Source organism: Notothenia rossii (genome assembly GCF_949606895.1).
Source record: "Notothenia rossii genome assembly, contig: scaffold_383, whole genome shotgun sequence".
Taxonomy (NCBI): Eukaryota; Metazoa; Chordata; class Actinopteri; order Perciformes; family Nototheniidae; genus Notothenia; species Notothenia rossii.
Genome location: NW_027640086.1, coordinates 4,140 through 26,429, shown reverse-complemented (window position 1 = coordinate 26,429; position 22,290 = coordinate 4,140).

The following is a 22,290-nucleotide window of genomic DNA, read 5'->3' as shown; positions in this document are numbered from 1 at the left end:
CTCGCTGCTGCGGCCGCCGAGGACGATTGGCACGTCCAGGAGGAGTACTCCGGGGACAAAGCCCTTGATTTCCTGGATCCGAGTGGAGGGCACGAGTCGGACGACTACGTCCCCTCCATTCAGGGATCACCGGGTGATTCCCCCATCATCTCTCCCCTCCGGACGGAGGAGACAGGTATGGGGCCCGGTGCAGGGCCGGTGTACGTCCCAGTGATCCCTATCTCCGGCGCCACGGCGTTGCCATCGATCGGTGGGATCCTCCTAGAACTTCCGGAGATTATATCTAAGGCGGCCGCCTGGAGAAATCTCCCTGTTCCCCTAGCTCAGGAGAGCTCACCGCCGGATGATATGTCCGGGGTGTTCTCCCGGGTGCGCAGGGTTAGGACTGACCCGATCTGGCCACGCTTCCCGGCCATAAGGAAGTACCAGGAGGGGGCAGCGAGGGACCCTGGAGCAATGAAAGCTCCGATAGGGACATACGTGCCCCTCACGAGAGTGGAGGGATTCACGGACGTGAATTTCCCGACCGTGCCTCCTCTAGAGCCGAACCTCACGGCATTCTTTGGGGCTAGGCAGGCCAACACGGTTTCCGGACGGCAACCCATGTTGGCTGCCGCCAAAGATCGGTTTGTCGCCCGACAGACTGACCGCATGCATCAGTGTGCGTTCCAGGCGTCGGCGGCGGCAAACAATATAGCGTTGCTGTCAAATTCCATGGTGGAAATGTCAGAGCAGTCTAAAACCATGTCCTCAGTGGAGGCTGAGGAGATAGGTAAGGCGGCTAGTACTGCACTTACCCTGTGCGCAGCAGTCGCAGTCTCGCAGGCGCGGATTGCGACATGGGCGACACAGGTTCAACGGTACCTCTGGCTACAGCAGGGGAATATACCGGAGGGTGCAGGAAAGGAGCTGCTGGAGGCGCCAGTCAGTCCGGACGGACTGTTTGGGCCACAGTTCCACACCATGGTGGAGTCTATGAAATCTGCCGCGGAGCAGGCAGAAGACATAAGGCGTCACGCTAGCTGGCTTCAGGACAAACGTCCTCAGCAACAGCAGCGACAGCAACGACAGCACCCGCAGCCCCCGCAACAGTCTCAGCGAGGGCAGCGCGGGCAACGGCGAGAACAGCAACGGCGTCAGAATCGCCCTTCGGCAGCTGCAGGGGCTCCGTCCCAGGTCTCCGCTCCTCCGCCACAGAGACAGGATCTGCAGGCGTCGAGTCGGAGGGGAAAAAGGAACCCCCGCTCCTGGTCTGCTCCTCCGAGGGAACCTCCGAGGAAACAGAACCGAAGATGACTCTTTGGGGGGGTTATGTGGGAAGAGAGAATTTTGAATAAAAACGATTCAAATCTCAACAGTGTGTCTGTAGCAACTGTGTCTCACATGTCCCCCACACTAGTCAGGCCGGCTGCCATTAATCTATTGGTTAAAAGGCAGCGGGACTTGTTGCATATTCCATCTGTTTTTTCCTTTTCGGGTAAAAGACAGAAGGACTCGCCGTTTGAGCCAGCTGTTTCTAATCTGTCGGTTAGAAAACAGCAAGGCTCGCTGTATAAGCCTGCGGTATTTAACCAGTCGGTTAAAAGACAACAGGGCTTGACATTTAAACCGGCTACTTCTATCCTTTCGGGTAACAAGCAGCGCAGTTTTTTCTCTGTTCCAGTTGTGCCTACACACAGTCGTATTAAGCCTAGCGCGTATATTACGCACGAGGTGAATAGCACTGCACACACCTCCACGAGTTGGAGCATAAACCCGCCTCAGGGTCCTGTTGATGAGTCTTCTCCTAAACAGAGACAGGTTGAGAGCCGGTATGTGATGCAGCGTGTGGAGACCCCTTCAAAGCCCTTTAGGGCGGGGCCCCCCTTGGGTTGCTTCACGGGCAACGGCGGCAAGGGCTCTGGCATGGCTTGTCACCATGACTACCACAACACAACAAAAACAGGTACGCCCGCTCTCAGAGCGGTGCTCAGAGTGGAGGCGGCTATGTTTAATGGACGGATGGATGAGCAGGCTGATCAGCAGAGGGTACTCTCTGCAATTTGCCTTACCCCCCCTGCAGTTCGAGGGGATTCAGGAAACGCTCCTGTCATCCCAAGAACAGTGTCTTGCGCTCCAGTCAGAGCTGCGGAAACTCCTGTTAAAGAAAGCAATTTCCAGGTTTCCTCAGGGGAAAGAAAATCGGGGGTTTTTCTCCCGTTATTTTCTTATCCCGAAAAAGACCGGGGGGATGAGACCCATCCTAGATCTGTCAGCATTCAACAGGGTGATAATGAAAAGACCGTTTCATATGCTGACAATCAAACAGGTAATGGAGTGTGTTCACCAGGGAGATTGGTGCACCTCCATAGACCTGAAGGATGCTTACTTCCACATAACCATCATCCCAAAACACAGGAAATTCCTGCGTTTTTCATTCCAGGGAATAGCGTACCAGTTCAATCGACTGCCGTTCGGATATTCTCTGGCTCCACGCACTTTTTCAAAGTGTGTAGAGACGGCGCTGGAGCCGCTACGCAGAAGAGGGATGAGAGTGTTATTTTATCTGGACGACCTGCTATTGCTGGCCCGCTCCAGAGAGGAAGCTGCTTTACAGACGGTACAACTTGTATCTCACCTGTCAAGCCTGGGTTTCATAATCAATTGGGAGAAGAGCTGTCCTCTTCCCTCCCAGGTTATCATATATCTGGGGGTGGAATTCAACTCAGCCCGCATGAGAGCACGACTCTCACAGCGGAGAGTGGAGGATCTGACAGCTCTCCTCGGGCGCGTCACACCCGGCAGGGTGGTGACAACCCTCTCCGTGATGCAGCTGTTGGGCATGATGTCAGCTGGTCACGTGGTGATCCCCCTGGGTCTCCTTTACATGAGGAGACTTCAGAGATGGTTTATTCGCCTGCGCATCGACCCCGTGCGTCAGAAGAGACGCATGGTGTACATTCCTCTGTCCGTAGGTTTAGATCTGACCTACTGGAAAAATCCCCACGTCCTGTCAGTGGGGGTTCCCCTCGGCAGAGTGACGTCACACACCTCGGTGTTCACAGACGCATCGCTCTCAGGGTGGGGAGGAACATGCATGTCGCAGGCAGTGGGGGGACAGTGGCCGCCTCACATGTCCCTTCATATAAACGCGCTGGAATTACTCGCCATATGGAAAGTAATCCGGCACTTCGCCCCGTTGCTGTGGAATCATCATGTGTTGATTCGAACGGACAACAAGGCAGCAGCAGCATACATAAATCGTCAGGGAGGTGTACGATCAGCGCAGCTGCTGGACACAGCCAGGAGGCTGTTGTGCTGGGCGCGCACACACGTACTCTCTGTCAGAGCAGTATATATTCCCGGCGAGCTGAACAGAGGGGCAGACCTCATGTCCAGAGGAGGTCCTCGACAAGGGGACTGGAGCCTCCACCCCGAGCTGGTCTCCCAGGTATGGAGCAGGTTCGGAAGAGCGGAGGTAGATCTGTTCGCTGCACGCGGGAACGCGCAATGTGCTCTCTGGTTCTCCCTGAGAAGGCAGGATCACCCCCCTCTGGGGGTGGACGCGTTCGCACACAGACCTTGGCCCAAGGTGTTACTGTACGCTTTCCCACCAGTCCCTCTGATCCCTCGGTTCCTGGACCGAGTGCAGGAGGAGCGGCTGATAGCGGTCTTAATAGCCCCGGAGCGCACGGGAGCGTCCTGGTTCCCCTGCATACAGCGGATGCTGTCAGGGAGACCGTGGGAAATTCCGTGGCGGGGGGATGCTCTCTCCCAGGTGGAGGGAGCGATCCACAGTCACCCAATGTTAGGCCAACGTTTGTGGGCATGGCCCCTGAGCGGGAACACTTAGAGAGGCTTGGCCTCTCTCAAGATGTTGTGAGTACTATTCAGGGGTCTAGGGCCGCGTCCACCAGGGCGTCTTACACAGCCAAATGGACAGCGTTCCAGCGTTGGTGTGTAGGGAAAGGCTTGGACCCCGTTACGTGTCCCCTGCCTCACGTGCTGTCATTCCTCCAGCTGTTGCTGGACAGGAATTTGGCTTATAGCACGATAAAAACATATGCCGCTGCCATTTCTTCATGCCACGTAGGTTTTGAGATCAGCACGGTGTTCAGTCACCCTCTGACAAAACGTTTTCTACGAGGAGTACAGAGACTCAGACCGGTGTCACGCGCTTTAGCGCCTCAATGGGATTTGGCTTTAGTGCTGCGCGCACTGGGTAAAGCTCCTTTTGAACCATTAGATCAGGTTCCCCTGAAGTTTTTGTCAGTCAAAGTAGCTCTGCTCTTAGCTCTGACATCAGCTAAAAGGGTGAGTGACTTGTCTGCTCTCTCGGTGGCTCCGTCGTGTCTCCAGATCCAAGGAGATGGCAGCTCAGCTGTATTACGCCCGAACCCGGCGTTTATGCCAAAGGTGATAACAAGCTCTTTTAGATCAAGAGTGATAACCTTGAAGGGCTTCTTTCCCCCTCCTCACATATCTGAGGAAGAAGCCACTTTTCATGTCCTCTGTCCCGTGCGCGCTGGCAGGCTATATTGCACGCACGGCTGCTTTACGCAAATCCCAGCGTCTGTTTGTACATTATAGAGAGCGCTCATTAGGGCAGCCTCTATCTACACAGCGCCTGTCACACTGGCTATGTGAGGCGGTGTCACAGGCGTATGTCTCCTCTGGGTTGGATCCCCCGGAGAACATTAAAGCGCACAGCACCAGGGGAGTTTCAACCTCTACGGCGTTGCACGGAGGAATGACAGTGGAAGACATTTGCACGGCTGCATCTTGGTCTTCACCCTGTTCTTTTATTCGTTTTTATTTGAGGGATGTCTCCCATTCCTCTCTGACACATTCAGTGCTGAATAGCCTGTCAGAATGAGTAATGTCGGGTTTTTTTAATTGCGTGCCCTCTCTCCGGCCGGTAGGCACTTAGAGAGCTGCCCTTTTTCCCCCTCTCTTGATCGTTTTATTTAAAGGAGACTCGGTCTCTATCTCTTATAAACGATAGGTAGCATAAGTAAGCCTACCCTCGTTCCCTTATGGAGAATATTCATTTTTTAAATGATATATTCCCTGGGAATGTGATGCTCCATTTTACGCAGGACGAAATGGACATGGGTTATTAACTGAGTAGGTGTGTTTTGTGCTTCTGGTAACGGACGGAACCAGTGGGGCGTAGACTACATCCTGCTTCGCCCTTAACCCAATAGCGATAGCCTTAGAGGGCGAAGCCTTATACGATATAGAACTGGGGTTACGTAATGTAACCCAGCTTCTATGAGTATAGGCGCAGCCCTCTAAGGGTCAGGGAATGTTCCGGTATTTGGACAACATTAACATGGGATCACTCCGGTCAATGTACGTACTTCGTCTCACTGGAATATTAATGGCCAGATTGAATACAAAATCGACCCAAATTATCCGGTCAATGACAGGAGAGTTTTGAAAGTGACAAAACACTGTTCCACACATTTAAAAACACTTAATCAATGTTTACCCAGGATCCATGCACCTTTCCTGGCTTGTAAAATGTGGTGATGCGTCCTGGAGGTAGCGGGTAGGCTCTGTGCGTGGTGCTGAACCCCAGCCTGTCTATGTGGAATACAAAAACAAACAAAGACAAACACCTTTAAGGTCACCAGGGTCGTGAGGTTCTGGTTCTGGCGGTGTGCATGGAGGGGTTTAGTCCGAGTGAGGAGTGCTCGAGCGTGGGAGGATGTGTAAGGCAGAGGAGGGGAACAAAAGGTGTGTGCAGGAGCAGGGAGAAAAGAGAAAATAAAAAGACTCAAAGTGTTCCACCTTCCAGCAGCAGCAGCAGCAGCAGCGGGCCCGCGGTGCTGAACACCTGCCTGTCTATGTGGAGTACAAAAACAAACAAAGACAAACACCTTTAAGGTCACCAGGGTCGTGAGGTTCTGGTTCTGGCGGTGTGCATGGAGGGGTTTGACCTGGCTCCCCGACACAATGCACATAGTCTGGAGCAGCGGAGCAGCGGCTGGGCCGTGTTCCCCCTTCTGTCCATTTGCCTATCAGTTTGTTAACGAAGTGGACAGAGGCTGTTTTTTGCCCCTAAAAGTGACTTTTAATGGTGTTTTTTGTATTTAAATGATGTGTTTTATCATTCTCCAGGGTCCCCGACACAATGAAACTAGTCTGGAGCTCGCTGGGGTCCCGCAAAATGCTTTAATCACGATTTTGTCCTTTTCCCCATCACTTTGTTAACGAAGTGGACAGAGGCTGTTTTTTGCCCCTAAAAGTGACTTTTAATGGTGTTTTTGGCATTTAAATGATGGGTCTTATCATTATCCAGGGTCCCCGACACAATGAAACTAGTCTGGAGCTCGCTGGGGTCCCGCAAAATCCTTTAATCACGATTTTGTCCTTTTCCCCATCACTTTGTTAACGAAGTGGACAGAGGCTGTTTTTTGCCCCTAAAAGTGACTTTTAATGGTGTTTTTTGTATTTAAATGATGTGTTTTATCTTTCTCCAGGGTCCCCGACGCAATGCACATAGTCTGGAAGTCGCTGGGGTCCCGCAAAATGCTTTAATCACGATTTGGTCCATTTCCCCATCACTTTGTTAACGAAGTGGACAGAGGCTGTTTTTTGCCCCTAAAAGTGACTTTTAATGGTGTTTTTTGTATTTAAATGATGGGTCTTATCATTGTGGAGGGTCCCCAAGACAATGCACATAGTCTGGAGCTCGCTGGGGTCCCGGAAATGCTTTAATCACGATTTTGTCCTTTTCCCCATCAGTTTGTTAACGAAGTGGACAGAGGCTGTTTTTTGCCCCTAAAAGTGACTTTTAATGGTGTTTTTGGCATTTAAATGATGGGTCTTATCATTATCCAGGGTCCCCGACACAATGAAACTAGTCTGGAGCTCGCTGGGGTCCCGCAAAATCCTTTAATCACGATTTTGTCCTTTTCCCCATCACTTTGTTAACGAAGTGGACAGAGGCTGTTTTTTGCCCCTAAAAGTGACTTTTAATGGTGTTTTTTGTATTTAAATGATGTGTTTTATCTTTCTCCAGGGTCCCCGACGCAATGCACATAGTCTGGAGCTCGCTGGGGTCCCGCAAAATGCTTTAATCACGATTTGGTCCATTTCCCCATCACTTTGTTAACGAAGTGGACAGAGGCTGTTTTTTGCCCCTAAAAGTGACTTTTAATGGTGTTTTTTGTATTTAAATGATGGGTCTTATCATTGTGGAGGGTCCCCAAGACAATGCACATAGTCTGGAGCTCGCTGGGGTCCCGGAAATGCTTTAATCACGATTTTGTCCTTTTCCCCATCACTTTGTTAACGAAGTGGACAGAGGCTGTTTTTTGCCCCTAAAAGTGACTTTTAATGGTGTTTTTGGCATTTACAGTTTTTCTCAATCGCTAAACCCACTTTTTAGAATCTAAATTCATTTCTTCAAAACAAGAGCATAGCCATCTAAACAGAAACACACTTGCCATAACTCTGAATATCTTTTGCAAAATGCACTTACATGACCAAAACTGAAAATACTGGTCACAAAAAAGAATAAGTCGATCGAAACAGAACAAATTGTCCTCTAATGAGACAAATGTGTTTTCATAACTGAAACTCCGGTCACCATAATAACCCATTCTACCATATCAATATACATTTCTTGCAAAGTGCTCTAAGGCACTCAAAACTAAAAATACCCCTTCCAAAACCAGATACCTTCTCCAAAAACAAACATTTGTCAGCTCATGAGAAGACTATTTGAACAGTCATTACTAAGTGGCACACTAAATACTGACTACAATCATCAATACACAAACCTCAAGCTATCGATATTGGAAACTGAACGGAAAACTGACAAGTTGGGAGAAACAAACTTACATATAGGAAAAACAGAGTCTTACTGTAACTATGCCATTGTTTTTATTGTCTCATTTTCAGAAGAGCACCGTAACAGAAACAAAAGACGAATAGCAATACACTGGAAAAAAATAACATGGGTAAATGATGTAAATCAGCAGTAAAGCAGAGAATGAGATCTATATAACTTTACTGATCTGCTCTTTGGCGTCTGTCTGGCCACATAGCCTCATCTACGTCACAGCGTATGTCTTCCCTTGCAAGGCAGCGTGGGAAATATCTCCTTGCGTGTCGACACCACCCTTGACAGGATTCCGCAGAGATGTCCCGACAGCCAGCATTCATTGCGTCCAAAAGGGGCATTCTGTCATGAGGATGATGGTCATAAACCTTCCATCTCCAGGCAGAGAAGAACTCCTCAATGGGGTTTAGAAATGGGGAGTATGGAGGGAGGAACTCCATGGCCATGTGTGGATGAGCCTCAAACCATGCCCTCACGTCACGAGAGTGGTGGAATGCCACATTGTCCCATATGACCACGTGAACCGACCTCACTTGATCCCTCTCTTCTGGTGGCACAAGTCCGTCATACAGGACATCCAGGAAGGCAAGGACACGTTGCGTGTTATATGCTCCCATTAAAGGGATGTGAGCAAGGACGCCTTGTGTCGAGATAGCCGCACACAATGTTATGTTTCCTCCCCTTTGGCCTGGAACAAAGACTGTCGCTCTTTGCCCAATAAGGTTCCTCCCACGTCTCCTCACTTTGGAGAGGTTGAAGCCTGCTTCATCCACATATACAAAAACATGTGGTAATGCATTGCCTTCCAGCTCCATCATTCGCTAAAGAAAATGAAACAAACAGAGGACCGTTTTACATTACTGTAAGCAGTCAGACATACTAAAAATATAGGCAAGCCATCAGTGTGATTGAGGTCCTTACCTGTACATACCGGTGCCTTAACTCCTTCACACGGTCAGAGTTGCGTTCAAAAGGAACCTTATAGATCTGTTTCATTCTGAGGTGTTGCCTCTTTAACACCCGGTCAATGGTTGCAACACTTATAGACTGAATGTTACTGAAGACATCCTGGTCTGCAATTATTCTGGCCTGAATCTCCCTTAAGCGGATTTCATTGTTGGCCACAACCATATCAACAATGGCAGACTCTTGTTCTGGAGTAAAGGCCTTTCGTCTGCCACCAGAGCGGGGTGCTCTTTCAGTTCTATCAATAAATATTTGAGAATGTTATGTACTGTAATATAAAAACAGTGATCGAAACCTACATCAAAATAGAAATGCATGAAGTGCTGTAAAAAAGGGTTACAGTAGCTTACCTATTTTCGTGCCTGAAGATCCTAATAATGGATGCCACTGTTGATCTCGGTATATTGGGCTGAACCCTTTGGCCAGCCTCACTGAGGGACATGCCATGGTTTATGACGTGGTCCACAATAGTTGCACGGGTGTTGTCCGAAACTACTGTTCGCATTGGTCCCCTTTCAACTCTTCCACCACGCATACGTACAGCCCTCCCTCTTCCTCTCTGAACATGAGGGTTCCCTCTTCCTCTCTGAACATCAGCTCTCCCTCTTCCTCTCTGAACATCAGCTCTCCCTCTTCCTCTCTGAACATCAGCCCTCCCTCTTCCTCGCTGAACAACAGGGTTCCTTCTTCCTCTCAGAGCTCCTCTACCTACTCGATCAGCCATTTTGTTTACACAAACATCTTACTGAAGTGAGGGAGGTCTTTTATAGGATTCTCACTAATTACAATTACTATAGGAAATTCATTGATGTCAGCTGTGAGCAATTCATTTACATGGAAGTGAAGTACTCAATTCACCCCAATACAAAAAAAAACATTTCTCAATGTGCAAAAAGGAAAAGACCACAATTACTGACTGTAAAAATGTTGTATCAGCTATAGCTAATCCTCCCCATATGAACATCTCAAAGACCTATGCAAGTCATATCAACACTATTATAGCTTTACCGGCACCATTTAAAAAAATATTTTAAGTACAGTCATGCAAATTCTATCATGTAAATGTTTTCAATGTAACATCATTACTGTAAGGTATACAGTACATTCCATGGAGTTACCTTTTTCAATGGGGTGATTGACTGATAACAAGTGTTAATATTTTGCACATCAAGTGTCAATTAGTGTAGCTATGGTCTAAGTTTATGAGGAAGTGTTATCCACTGTGAGAAGATTATTTGTTGTTTTGTAGACATGAGTTACACAACAGATTTTTGATCTTTGTGTAGAGAATTGTAACTTCAGTTAGAGAATTGTGTGATCTGTTTTGCAAAACACTGCTTAGCATCTGCATTTTGTGTGATATCAATGAGAAATGGTATACTGTTGTAGAGAAATGGTTTTCTGTTTCGATGGCTGTGCTGTTGGTTTGATGAAAGGAATTTTGATTCTAAATAGTGGGTTTAGCGATTGAGAAAAACTGTAAATGATGGGTCTTATCATTATCCAGGGTCCCCGACACAATGAAACTAGTCTGGAGCTCGCTGGGGTCCCGCAAAATCCTTTAATCACGATTTTGTCCTTTTCCCCATCACTTTGTTAACGAAGTGGACAGAGGCTGTTTTTTGCCCCTAAAAGTGACTTTTAATGGTGTTTTTTGTATTTAAATGATGTGTTTTATCTTTCTCCAGGGTCCCCGACGCAATGCACATAGTCTGGAGCTCGCTGGGGTCCCGCAAAATGCTTTAATCACGATTTGGTCCATTTCCCCATCACTTTGTTAACGAAGTGGACAGAGGCTGTTTTTTGCCCCTAAAAGTGACTTTTAATGGTGTTTTTTGTATTTAAATGATGGGTCTTATCATTGTGGAGGGTCCCCAAGACAATGCACATAGTCTGGAGCTCGCTGGGGTCCCGGAAATGCTTTAATCACGATTTTGTCCTTTTCCCCATCACTTTGTTAACGAAGTGGACAGAGGCTGTTTTTTGCCCCTAAAAGTGACTTTTAATGGTGTTTTTGGCATTTAAATGATGGGTCTTATCATTATCCAGGGTCCCCGACACAATGAAACTAGTCTGGAGCTCGCTGGGGTCCCGCAAAATCCTTTAATCACGATTTTGTCCTTTTCCCCATCACTTTGTTAACGAAGTGGACAGAGGCTGTTTTTTGCCCCTAAAAGTGACTTTTAATGGTGTTTTTTGTATTTAAATGATGTGTTTTATCTTTCTCCAGGGTCCCCGACGCAATGCACATAGTCTGGAGCTCGCTGGGGTCCCGCAAAATGCTTTAATCACGATTTGGTCCATTTCCCCATCACTTTGTTAACGAAGTGGACAGAGGCTGTTTTTTGCCCCTAAAAGTGACTTTTAATGGTGTTTTTTGTATTTAAATGATGGGTCTTATCATTGTGGAGGGTCCCCAAGACAATGCACATAGTCTGGAGCTCGCTGGGGTCCCGGAAATGCTTTAATCACGATTTTGTCCTTTTCCCCATCAGTTTGTTAACGAAGTGGACAGAGGCTGTTTTTTGCCCCTAAAAGTGACTTTTAATGGTGTTTTTGGCATTTAAATGATGGGTTTTATCATTCTCCAGGGTCCCCGACACAATGAAACTAGTCTGGAGCTCGCTGGGGTCCCGCAAAATGCTTTAATCACGATTTTGTACTTTTCCCCATCACTTTGTTAACGAAGTGGACAGAGGCTGTTTTTTGCCCCTAAAAGTGACTTTTAATGGTGTTTTTTGTATTTAAATGATGGGTCTTATCATTGTGGAGGGTCCCCAAGACAATGCACATAGTCTGGAGCTCGCTGGGGTCCCGGAAATGCTTTAATCACGATTTGGTCCATTTCCCCATCAGTTTGTTAACGAAGTGGACAGAGGCTGTTTTTTGCCCCTAAAAGTGACTTTTAATGGTGTTTTTTGTATTTAAATGATGTGTTTTATCTTTCTCCAGGGTCCCCGACGCAATGCACATAGTCTGGAGCTCGCTGGGGTCCCGCAAAATGCTTTAATCACGATTTTGTCCTTTTCCCCATCACTTTGTTAACGAAGTGGACAGAGGCTGTTTTTTGCCCCTAAAAGTGACTTTTAATGGTGTTTTTGGCATTTAAATGATGTGTTTTATCATTATCCAGGGTCCCCGACACAATGAAACTAGTCTGGAGCTCGCTGGGGTCCCGCAAATGCTTTAATCAGGCGTTTTAACACTTTTCCCCACGAAAATGATTTTTAATTATTTTTTGGGGGCTATATAAATCAAATTCCGGTTAATGCCGAGCACAATTGTACCTTTTACTATTTTAATGTATTTGCATGATATATCTTTGGGCGATAAAAGCGACATATTTGGATGACTTTGTCAGTTTATGGAGCTTATCCCACAAATCCCGGATGATCCGGGCCAAATTTGGGAGCTCATAGGCAGCCTGCCATAGGCCCCCACCCGTGGAATGAAAAAAAAATGAAAGAAAACGGTCAATTATATGTTAAAATAATCAAAAAATGAACTTTTAAAATTACATGGGAGAGGGGATCTGAAAAATTGGAGAAGGGGAAAAGTGTTCGGCGCTTCGGGACGAAGCGCCGAACACTTTTCCCCTACCCCGTTGCAAGGTACAACGGAGAGGGGAATCCAGACTTCCCCTCCTCCGTTGTAAAAAACCGTTCATGTTTTACAAGCTACCTTCTGCACGAAATCGGAAACCCGGTTTTTGAGAGGACTCAGAAAAAAAACGGCTGTGTAACTTCATGGAGGAATTCATCCGCTGTATGTGCACTTTGGCTCGGATACATTTTGTTGCCTGGAGACCCCCCAGCATGGTTCTTACCAAACTTAAAGTTTTTGAACTGGGCTCTGGAGGAAGGTAAGGGGAGTTGACAGGGGACTCAATCCGCCTCATGAGGCACTATTTTCGGATACATTTCAACACTTTTAGCCCTTTTTGATGGTTCTCCAAAAAATAACTCTGACTTTTTCAGAGTGTGGAGGAAGGTGAGGGGAGTTGACAGGGGACTTTATCCGCCTTATGGGGCACTATTCTCGGATACATTTCAACACTTTTAGCCCTTTTTGATGGTTCTCCAAAAAATAACTCTGACTTTTTCAGAGTGTGGAGGAAGGTGAGGGGAGTTGACAGGGGACTTTATCCGCCTTATGGGGCACTATTCCCGGATACATTTCAACACTTTTAGCCCTTTTTGATGGTTCTCCAAAAAATAACTCTGACTTTTTCAGAGTGTGGAGGAAGGTGAGGGGAGTTGACAGGGGACTTTATCCGCCTTATGGGGCACTATTCCCGGATACATTTCAACACTTTTAGCCCTTTTTGATGGTTCTCCAAAAAATAACTCTGACTTTTTCAGAGTGTGGAGGAAGGTGAGGGGAGTTGACAGGGGACTTTACCCGCCTTATGGGGCACTATTCCCGGATACATTTCAACACTTTTAGCCCTTTTTGATGGTTCTCCAAAAAATAACTCTGACTTTTTCAGAGTGTGGAGGAAGGTGAGGGGAGTTGACAGGGGACTTTATCCGCCTTATGGGGCACTATTCCCGGATACATTTCAACACTTTTAGCCCTTTTTGATGGTTCTCCAAAAAATAACTCTGACTTTTTCAGAGTGTGGAGGAAGGTGAGGGGAGTTGACAGGGGACTTTACCCGCCTTATGGGGCACTATTCCCGGATACATTTCAACACTTTTAGCCCTTTTTGATGGTTCTCCAAAAAATAACTCTGACTTTTTCAGAGTGTGGAGGAAGGTGAGGGGAGTTGACAGGGGACTTTACCCGCCTTATGGGGCACTATTCCCGGATACATTTCAACACTTTTAGCCCTTTTTGATGGTTCTCCAAAAAATAACTCTGACTTTTTCAGAGTGTGGAGGAAGGTGAGGGGAGTTGACAGGGGACTTTACCCGCCTTATGGGGCACTATTCCCGGATACATTTCAACACTTTTAGCCCTTTTTGATGGTTCTCCAAAAAATAACTCTGACTTTTTCAGAGTGTGGAGGAAGGTGAGGGGAGTTGACAGGGGACTTTATCCGCCTTATGGGGCACTATTCCCGGATACATTTCAACACTTTTAGCCCTTTTTGATGGTTCTCCAAAAAATAACTCTGACTTTTTCAGAGTGTGGAGGAAGGTGAGGGGAGTTGACAGGGGACTTTACCCGCCTTATGGGGCACTATTCCCGGATACATTTCAACACTTTTAGCCCTTTTTGATGGTTCTCCAAAAAATAACTCTGACTTTTTCAGAGTGTGGAGGAAGGTGAGGGGAGTTGACAGGGGACTTTACCCGCCTTATGGGGCACTATTCCCGGATACATTTCAACACTTTTAGCCCTTTTTGATGGTTCTCCAAAAAATAACTCTGACTTTTTCAGAGTGTGGAGGAAGGTGAGGGGAGTTGACAGGGGACTTTACCCGCCTTATGGGGCACTATTCTCGGATACATTTTTTCATTTTCACCCATTTTTGATGGTTCTCCAAAAAGACAAGTTAGTCTTTTTTCTTCCCCCTTCCTCTTCTGATTTCTCACTGATCGAATGGCAAACGCGACCCGCCATCGGAGGGCCTCCGCCGGCCCGGCCTCGTGCCGGTGCTCTGGCGGTCGGTTCCTCCGAACTGCGGGTTCGACTCTGATGGCCGGGAGGGACGAGGGAAACGTCGGGGGGGTCTGCTGGAGGCTCCTGCTGGAGTCTTGCGTTCACTGGGACCTGGCTCGAAAAACTCGAAACCCTGACTCCAGTGCGGTGTTGCGGCCATGCGCCTCCGGGTACCAGACTCCCCTGCCTCCTCCGTGTTGCGTGGGCTGCGTGGGGGTAACCCTGCGTGTCCGTTACCCTGCGTGTCTCTTACCTCCCAGGCCGACCGATATGAAGCGTTTCCAAGACGAACCGTCTGACTCAGGGGTCCCACCACAGGTTCCGTAGCGGGGTGGAAGTTCCACCTCCCCTCTTTGCCGCGGAATGCAAAACAAACACCTGTTTCTCTCATCCTCCACTGTGGCATAGCGGCCTTAGTCGGCTGTGGCATTCAGCAATTGGCCTTGCTCCGGGCACAGGACCCTACTTCATCAAACTACCTATTTGATCCTGCGTAACAACCACATATATGCTTGTCTGCAAAGACATTGATCGAATGGCAAACGTGACCCGCCATCGGAGGGCCTCCGCCGGCCCGGCCTCGTGCCGGTGCTCTGGCGGTCGGTTCCTCCGAACTGCGGGTTCGACTCTGATGGCCGGGAGGGACGAGGGAAACGTCGGGGGGGTCTGCTGGAGGCTCCGGGCACAGGACCCTACTTCATCAAACTACCTATTTGATCCTGCGTAACAACCACATATATGCTTGTCTGCAAAGACATTGATCGAATGGCAAACGTGACCCGCCATCGGAGGGCCTCCGCCGGCCCGGCCTCGTGCCGGTGCTCTGGCGGTCGGTTCCTCCGAACTGCGGGTTCGACTCTGATGGCCGGGAGGGACGGGGGAAACGTCGGGGGGGTCTGCTGGAGGCTCCTGCTGGAGTCTTGCGTTCACTGGGACCTGGCTCGAAAAACTCGAAACCCTGACTCCAGTGCGGTGTTGCGGCCATGCGCCTCCGGGTACCAGACTCCCCTGCCTCCTCCGTGTTGCGTGGGCTGCGTGGGGGTAACCCTGCGTGTCCGTTACCCTGCGTGTCTCTTACCTCCCAGGCCGACCGATATGAAGCGTTTCCAAGACGAACCGTCTGACTCAGGGGTCCCACCACAGGTTCCGTAGCGGGGTGGAAGTTCCACCTCCCCTCTTTGCCGCGGAATGCAAAACAAACACCTGTTTCTCTCATCCTCCACTGTGGCATAGCGGCCTTAGTCGGCTGCGGCATTCAGCAATTGGCCTTGCTCCGGGCACAGGACCCTACTTCATCAAACTACCTATTTGATCCTGCGTAACAACCACATATATGCTTGTCTGCAAAGACATTGATCGAATGGCAAACGTGACCCGCCATCGGAAGGCCTCCGCCGGCCCGGCTTCGTGCCGGTGCTCTGGCGGTCGGTTCTTCCAAACTGCGGGTTTGACTCTGCTCCTGGGAGCACATATGCTTGTCTGCAAAGAGGGACATGCCTGGTCCCGCCCAGGTGTTCTTCTACGGCTAGTGTCCAGCCAGCTGCGGTATCATCAACTTTGACCCGCCATCGGAGGGCCTCCTCCCCGGGTCCAGCTTCCGGTGCTAGGCGGTCGGTTCCTCCAAACTGTGTGATTGACTCTGCTCCTGGGAGCACATATGCTTGTCTGCAAAGAGGGACATGCCTGGTCCCGCCCAGGTGTTCTTCTACGGCTAGTGTCCAGCCAGCTGCGGTATCATCAACTTTGACCCGCCATCGGAGGGCCTCCTCCCCGGGTCCAGCTTCCGGTGCTAGGCGGTCGGTTCCTCCAAACTGTGTGATTGACTCTGCTCCTGGGAGCACATATGCTTGTCTGCAAAGAGGGACATGCCTGGTCCCGCCCAGGTGTTCTTCTACGGCTAGTGTCCAGCCAGCTGCGGTATCATCAACTTTGACCCGCCATCGGAGGGCCTCCTCCCCGGGTCCAGCTTCCGGTGCTAGGCGGTCGGTTCCTCCAAACTGTGTGATTGACTCTGCTCCTGGGAGCACATATGCTTGTCTGCAAAGAGGGACATGCCTGGTCCCGCCCAGGTGTTCTTCTACGGCTAGTGTCCAGCCAGCTGCGGTATCATCAACTTTGACCCGCCATCGGAGGGCCTCCTCCCCGGGTCCAGCTTCCGGTGCTTGGCGGTCGGTTCATCCAAACTACGGGTAATCCTGGAGCGGACATAAACAAAGAATGATATTTTACAGGACATGATGGATATGTGTTTTTTCCAGGCTTTTTGGAAATAAACCAAATGTGATTTTGCAGTGCATGATATAGCTCATTTTACCCATGTGATGTTGTGCAGTACATTACTGAGCTCATTTAACGATATTGGTCTACCAGGTGAAGTGGGATGCTGCCATTTCCCAACTGGTCTCCGGAGGAATATAAGGAGAGTTGACAGGGGACTCTGCCCAGTGCTCATGAACCAAATGAGGGGTGTGTTAGAGGGGAAAGGCTCTGGCTGTTTCTGCAGCCTCTGCATCTACCTTCTCTCCCCACCCCGATACCAGCGCGTGCCTGCTGTAAAAGGCAGGTGCACGGGCTCTCACTTCCACTAACTCTGAGCCTGGCTCCCGAGCAGCACGTTCTCCCCGGCAGTCCGCCAGCAGATGAAAAACACCCACCTCTCCGCCTCTTCCGAGGGACGAGGGAACCGCGCGGGGGGGTCTGCTGGAGGTTCCTGCCGGGTGCTCCGTACTGCGTTTCACCGGGACCTGGCTCGAAAAACTCGGAACTCTGACTCCAGTGCGGTGTGGCGGTCTCGCCCTGGCCGTCCACCGTGCGCCTCCGGGTACCTGACTCCCCTGCCTCCTCCGGGGGCAGGTGCGAGGGGTTCAATGCCTCCTCCCCCCGCTGCGGCGAAAGCCGGAGCGGGACGGAGCGCCCGGAGGTACTGTTACCCCCACGTTTTGTACCCAAAACTGTCTTGTGAGTTCGTGGCAGAACCATGAAACAAAAAACAATCAATGTATCGGACCCATCGCCAGTCGCGTTGGTGCGGAGGTGGGACCATTTTAACCAGGTGGTAACCCAAGTCCTCCCCTTGGTCCGTGTTCCCTGCATTGAAGCATCGGACCCATGGTTGCAATCAGCAGTTGGCTAACGCATATAAACGGAGAAACAGAAAACCATTTAAATATAATTCATTGTGTGTGTTTTTGGAAGGATGTTGACCGAATGCCCGGTGTGCAGCCTCCGCTATCTGGCTTTGAATAAGCACCTTAAGCACAAACATGCAGTGCGGAACCTGGATGAAAGAGGCATCATTCTTAAAATGGCCAGTGGTAGAATAAATGTTCGGACCAAACCCTGTCCCATCACAGGGTGTTCGTATGCTGGGAGGAAACTACACCGTCATGTAACTCGTGACCACCCTGAGTTCTCCCGAGATGAGGCACATCAGGTCATGGCAAGGCTGAAGCATAGTGTGGCCCTGCAGTTGCTCCATGACCTCCGAGAGACTAATCCCATCATTGGAATGGCTACATCATTGGATATAGACAATGAGGAGGAATACCCGGTGCACCCTCCACCCTTCTCCCCACATACCGAGTGTGACGAAGAGGACTGCATGCAGGTGAGGCTGGACAATGTGGCATTGAGGGCTCAGAAGGATGCCCTCATTGATGAGGTGAAGACCCTGCGCTCCAGGCTAAAACAGGGTCTAAAACCCAGGAAGCAGAATGCCACTGCTGCTCTGCTTGAGGAAGACGAAGAATGTATACGATTTAAGGGCGTAGCAATCCCAAGTACCCCCGACATGAACTCAGTAGCCTCCGGCAGCAATACCCCTCTCAAGACCCCGGTGAAGACTGTCATGCGGTCCATAGAAGCCTCTGCGAGTGAGACCCCCCTCAAGTCTGTGATGCGGTCCCCAGAAGCCTCCGGAAGCAAGACCCCGGTGAAGACTGTCATGCGGTCCGACAAAGCCTCCGGTAGTGAGACCCCGGTGAACACTGTCATGCGGTCCCCAGAAGCCTCCGGAAGCAAGACCCCGGTGAAGACTGTCATGCGGTCCAACAAAGCCTCCGGTAGAGAGACCCCTCTCAAGTCTGTGATGCGGTCCCCAGAAGCCTCCGGAAGCAAGACCCCAGTGAAGACTGTCATGTGGTCCCCAGAAGCCTCCGGTAGTGAGACCCCAGTGAAGACTGTCATGCGGTCCATAGAAGCCTCTGCGAGTGAGATCCCTCTCAAGTCTGTGATGCGGTCCCCAGAAGCCTCCGGAAGCAAGACCCCGATGCAGACTGTCATGCGGTCCGTAGAAGCCTCCTGTAGTGAGACCCCTGTATGCCAGAAGACCCGTGCGTCTGTCTCCAATAAGCTGAAAGCTAATCTGGCTAAGGACTGGCCCTCTTCCCAAAATCAATGGTGCACTGGGAAGGGACTGCGGAATACCATGCGTGAAATCACGTTGCCTAAAAGCATGGAGACGTACATTCAGACATACAGAGGTCATTGTGAGGGTCTTGCACCGACAGTAAAACGGAAAGAGAATTGTATGTCCAATGTCAGCCGGATAAAGAACTTCATAGTATTCATGGCCCATGGTTTTGACCGGCTGTCAGACTGGCTGTTTCTAAAAGACACAAAGAGGGTCCGTGGCTGGAGCAAGTATATTTCAGAGTCGGGCCGGACAGTCACAACATCGCTGTTGTTCCTGAAGACTGTGAACCATTTCCTGAGGTACTTGTCTGCATCAAAGCTCCGGGGGTGCAGGCTCACCCAGTCTGATATGACCAACATCATCAGAGAGGTGAAAGCCAACATTAACGATTTGAAAAAGTCTGTCACTCTCCACCAGTTTAAGGTGAAGAGGGACAAGCTGGATCGTCTGCCGAGCCAGGCGGAGCTTCTCGCCGCCATGGCGGCCGCTGAGAAGCGCATCCCTGATCTCCTTGACCTGATGGCTAGCAATCCGACCACAATCACCCAGTACCTGCTATATGGCTATCTAACCCTCCATTGGAGCCTCCTGTATGGCCACCGTCCGGGTGTGTATGCAAACATGACCAACACGGAGGTCTTTGAGGCGGACAGAAGGGGCACTGCTGAGGGCTACATCATCCACGTGCAGGATCACAAGACTGCCAAGACATTTGGTGAAGCACAGCTGGTGCTTACAATAAAGGAGTTTAGCTGGGTCATGCGGTGGATGGGGATAAAAGAGGGCTTGTCGGGTCCTCAGAATGAATTCTTCCTTTTCACATCGGGGAAGCAGGCTTCCAAGAACCTGAACGCTCACTTGAAGAGGGCTTGGGCTGATGCTGGGCTAGAAACAGCCGTCACCTTCACCATCTTGCGCACTGCCCTGGCTGACAATATCAAGCATCACCAAGATCCAGAAAGCAGGTCGATTCTGGCTAGGTTTATGTGCCACGACGTAAGCACTGCAGACCGGTTCTACGCGAATACGCCTGGAATAAAGGAGGCATTGAAGATCCGCTCCATGTTCAGGGCGGCGGCAGCAGCTGCAGCAGCATCATCATCAGAAGGAGGTCTACCACCGTCAGCTACCTCCGAAGAGGATTCAGGGGCGGAGAGCAGCGATACCTCTTCTTCAGGACCGATTGGTACTCCTGATGAGGGGAAAGGGGCCGTGGACTCAACCTTTTTTCCCCGGTGCACTGTACAAGTTAGACGGCTAATATGGCCCCAAGGCCCCTGTTAATCATGTTGTTATTATGTTTATTTTGTATACTGTTTTTGTAAAAGTGGTGTGATAATTAAATAAAAAATAAAAAAAAAACATTAGTATAACCTTGAAGGTTCCCAGGGGCAAATACAGTGCCTGTCATTTTGCAGGATATAATTTAACATGTAACCTCTCCTGGAAATGGACATACTCTGTGCATTTCCAGGAGAGGTTCCATGTTAAATTATATCCTGCAATATCCTCCAAAGAAGGGGTGGTAGTGTCATGAATAAGGCCGAATATGTATGCCGATGTGCGGACGGTAAAGCACCGCAAAATCCACCCCTTTAGGGTAACCAGGGGCATGAAGTTCTGTAGGGTGTGAACATCTGGGTTTAGTCCGAGTGAGGAGTGCTCGAGCGTGGGAGGATGTGTAAGGCAGAGGAGGGTAACAAAAGGTGTGTGCAGGAGCAGGGAGAAAAGAGAAAATAAAAAGACACAAAGTGTTCCACCTTCCAGCAGCAGCAGCAGCGGGCCCGCTCTGTCCGTGGTGCTGAACACCTGCCTGTCTATGTGGAGTACAAAAACAAACAAAGACAAACACCTTTAAGGTCACCAGGGGCGTGAGGTTCTGGTTCTGGCGGTGTGCATGGAGGGGTTTAGTCCGAGTGAGGAGTGCTCGAGCGTGGGAGGATGTGTAAGGCAGAGGAGGGGAACAAAAAAAAACGAATACAAATAAGTTAAAGTGTGAACCTCCAGCAGGGCAGGTGCTGCTGCTGCTGCTGCTGCTGCTGCTGCTGCTGTGAAGGAGGACGAATATTGATGCTTGTGTTCGGACGGTAAAGCACCGCAAAATCCACCCCCCCTTAAAGGTGACCAGGGGCATGAGATTCTGCAGGGTGTGAACATCTGGGTTTAGTCCGTGGGGGAGTGCTTAAGTCCGGGGGCCCGGGGTCTCACGGTGCACGAGGTTATGGAAGTGCAGCAGGGCAGGTGCTGCTGCTGCTGCTGCTGCTGCTGCTGCTGCTGCTGCTGCTGTGAAGGAGGACGAATATTGATGCTTGTGTTCGGACGGTAAAGCACCGCAAAATCCACCCCCCCTTAAAGGTGACCAGGGGCATGAGATTCTGCAGGGTGTGAACATCTGGGTTTAGTCCGTGGGGGAGTGCTTAAGTCCGGGGGCCCGGGGTCTCACGGTGCACGAGGTTATGGAAGTGCAGCAGGGCAGGTGCTGCTGCTGCTGCTGCTGCTGCTGCTGCTGCTGCTGCTGCTGCTGCTGCTGTGAAGGAGGACGAATATTGATGCTTGTGTTCGGACGGTAAAGCACCGCAAAATCCACCCCCCCTTAAAGGTGACCAGGGGCATGAGATTCTGCAGGGTGTGAACATCTGGGTTTAGTCCGTGGGGGAGTGCTTAAGTCCGGGGGCCCGGGGTCTCACGGTGCACAAGGTTATGGAAGTGCCACTGTTGCCGGAGGTCCTTAGTCCGTCCTTTGGGGCTCTGTCAGGGGCTACAGAGAGGTGGTTTTCCCGGTCCCTCTCCTGGAGGTATGAAATAACCTGAGCTCCATGTGAGGGAGCCGTGCTGGAGCTGCTTAGTCCGTCCTTTGGTGGTCTTTGAGGGGCTAATGAGAGGTGTTTTCCCCGGTCTATTTGATGGAAGTCTGACACGAGCAGAGTGTGCATGCTTTGAAACTAATCCACCCACACTTAGCATGCTATTTTAGGGTATAAATCGTACCTTGTCACCATGTACTGTGCTCCCTGGGACGACGCGCCCTCCTGTGGGGACACATGAGAACTGCACTCAAATCACTTTGTGCTTTTTAAACAGTTTAACATATTTTTTTCCACATTTAAAAAACGCTTTCTGCCCTGGAAATCATTTCTAATCATTATTACCGTTATGGAGGGGCTGCAGGAACACTTTCCCCGCCTTGCAAACATTTATTCCTGGTTCAAATAATCAATTTGTTCCGCCTGCTTTGCGTCAGCACCTCTGCGGCTGTCGGATTAACACAGATGAATGCACTTTTAACACTCACGCAGCCAGAATTCCTGCTCTTTTCCTGGGTTACAAAGTGAGGTGACGCAGCCTGTCCTCTGAGTCTCCCCGCCTCTCATAGACTTATTTCTGGGTAAAAAAAGCCATGTGCTCCGCCCCCTGGATCTCTGCATGTGTGTGTGTGCCTGTGAGTCTGTGGCTACTGTCCACATGCCCG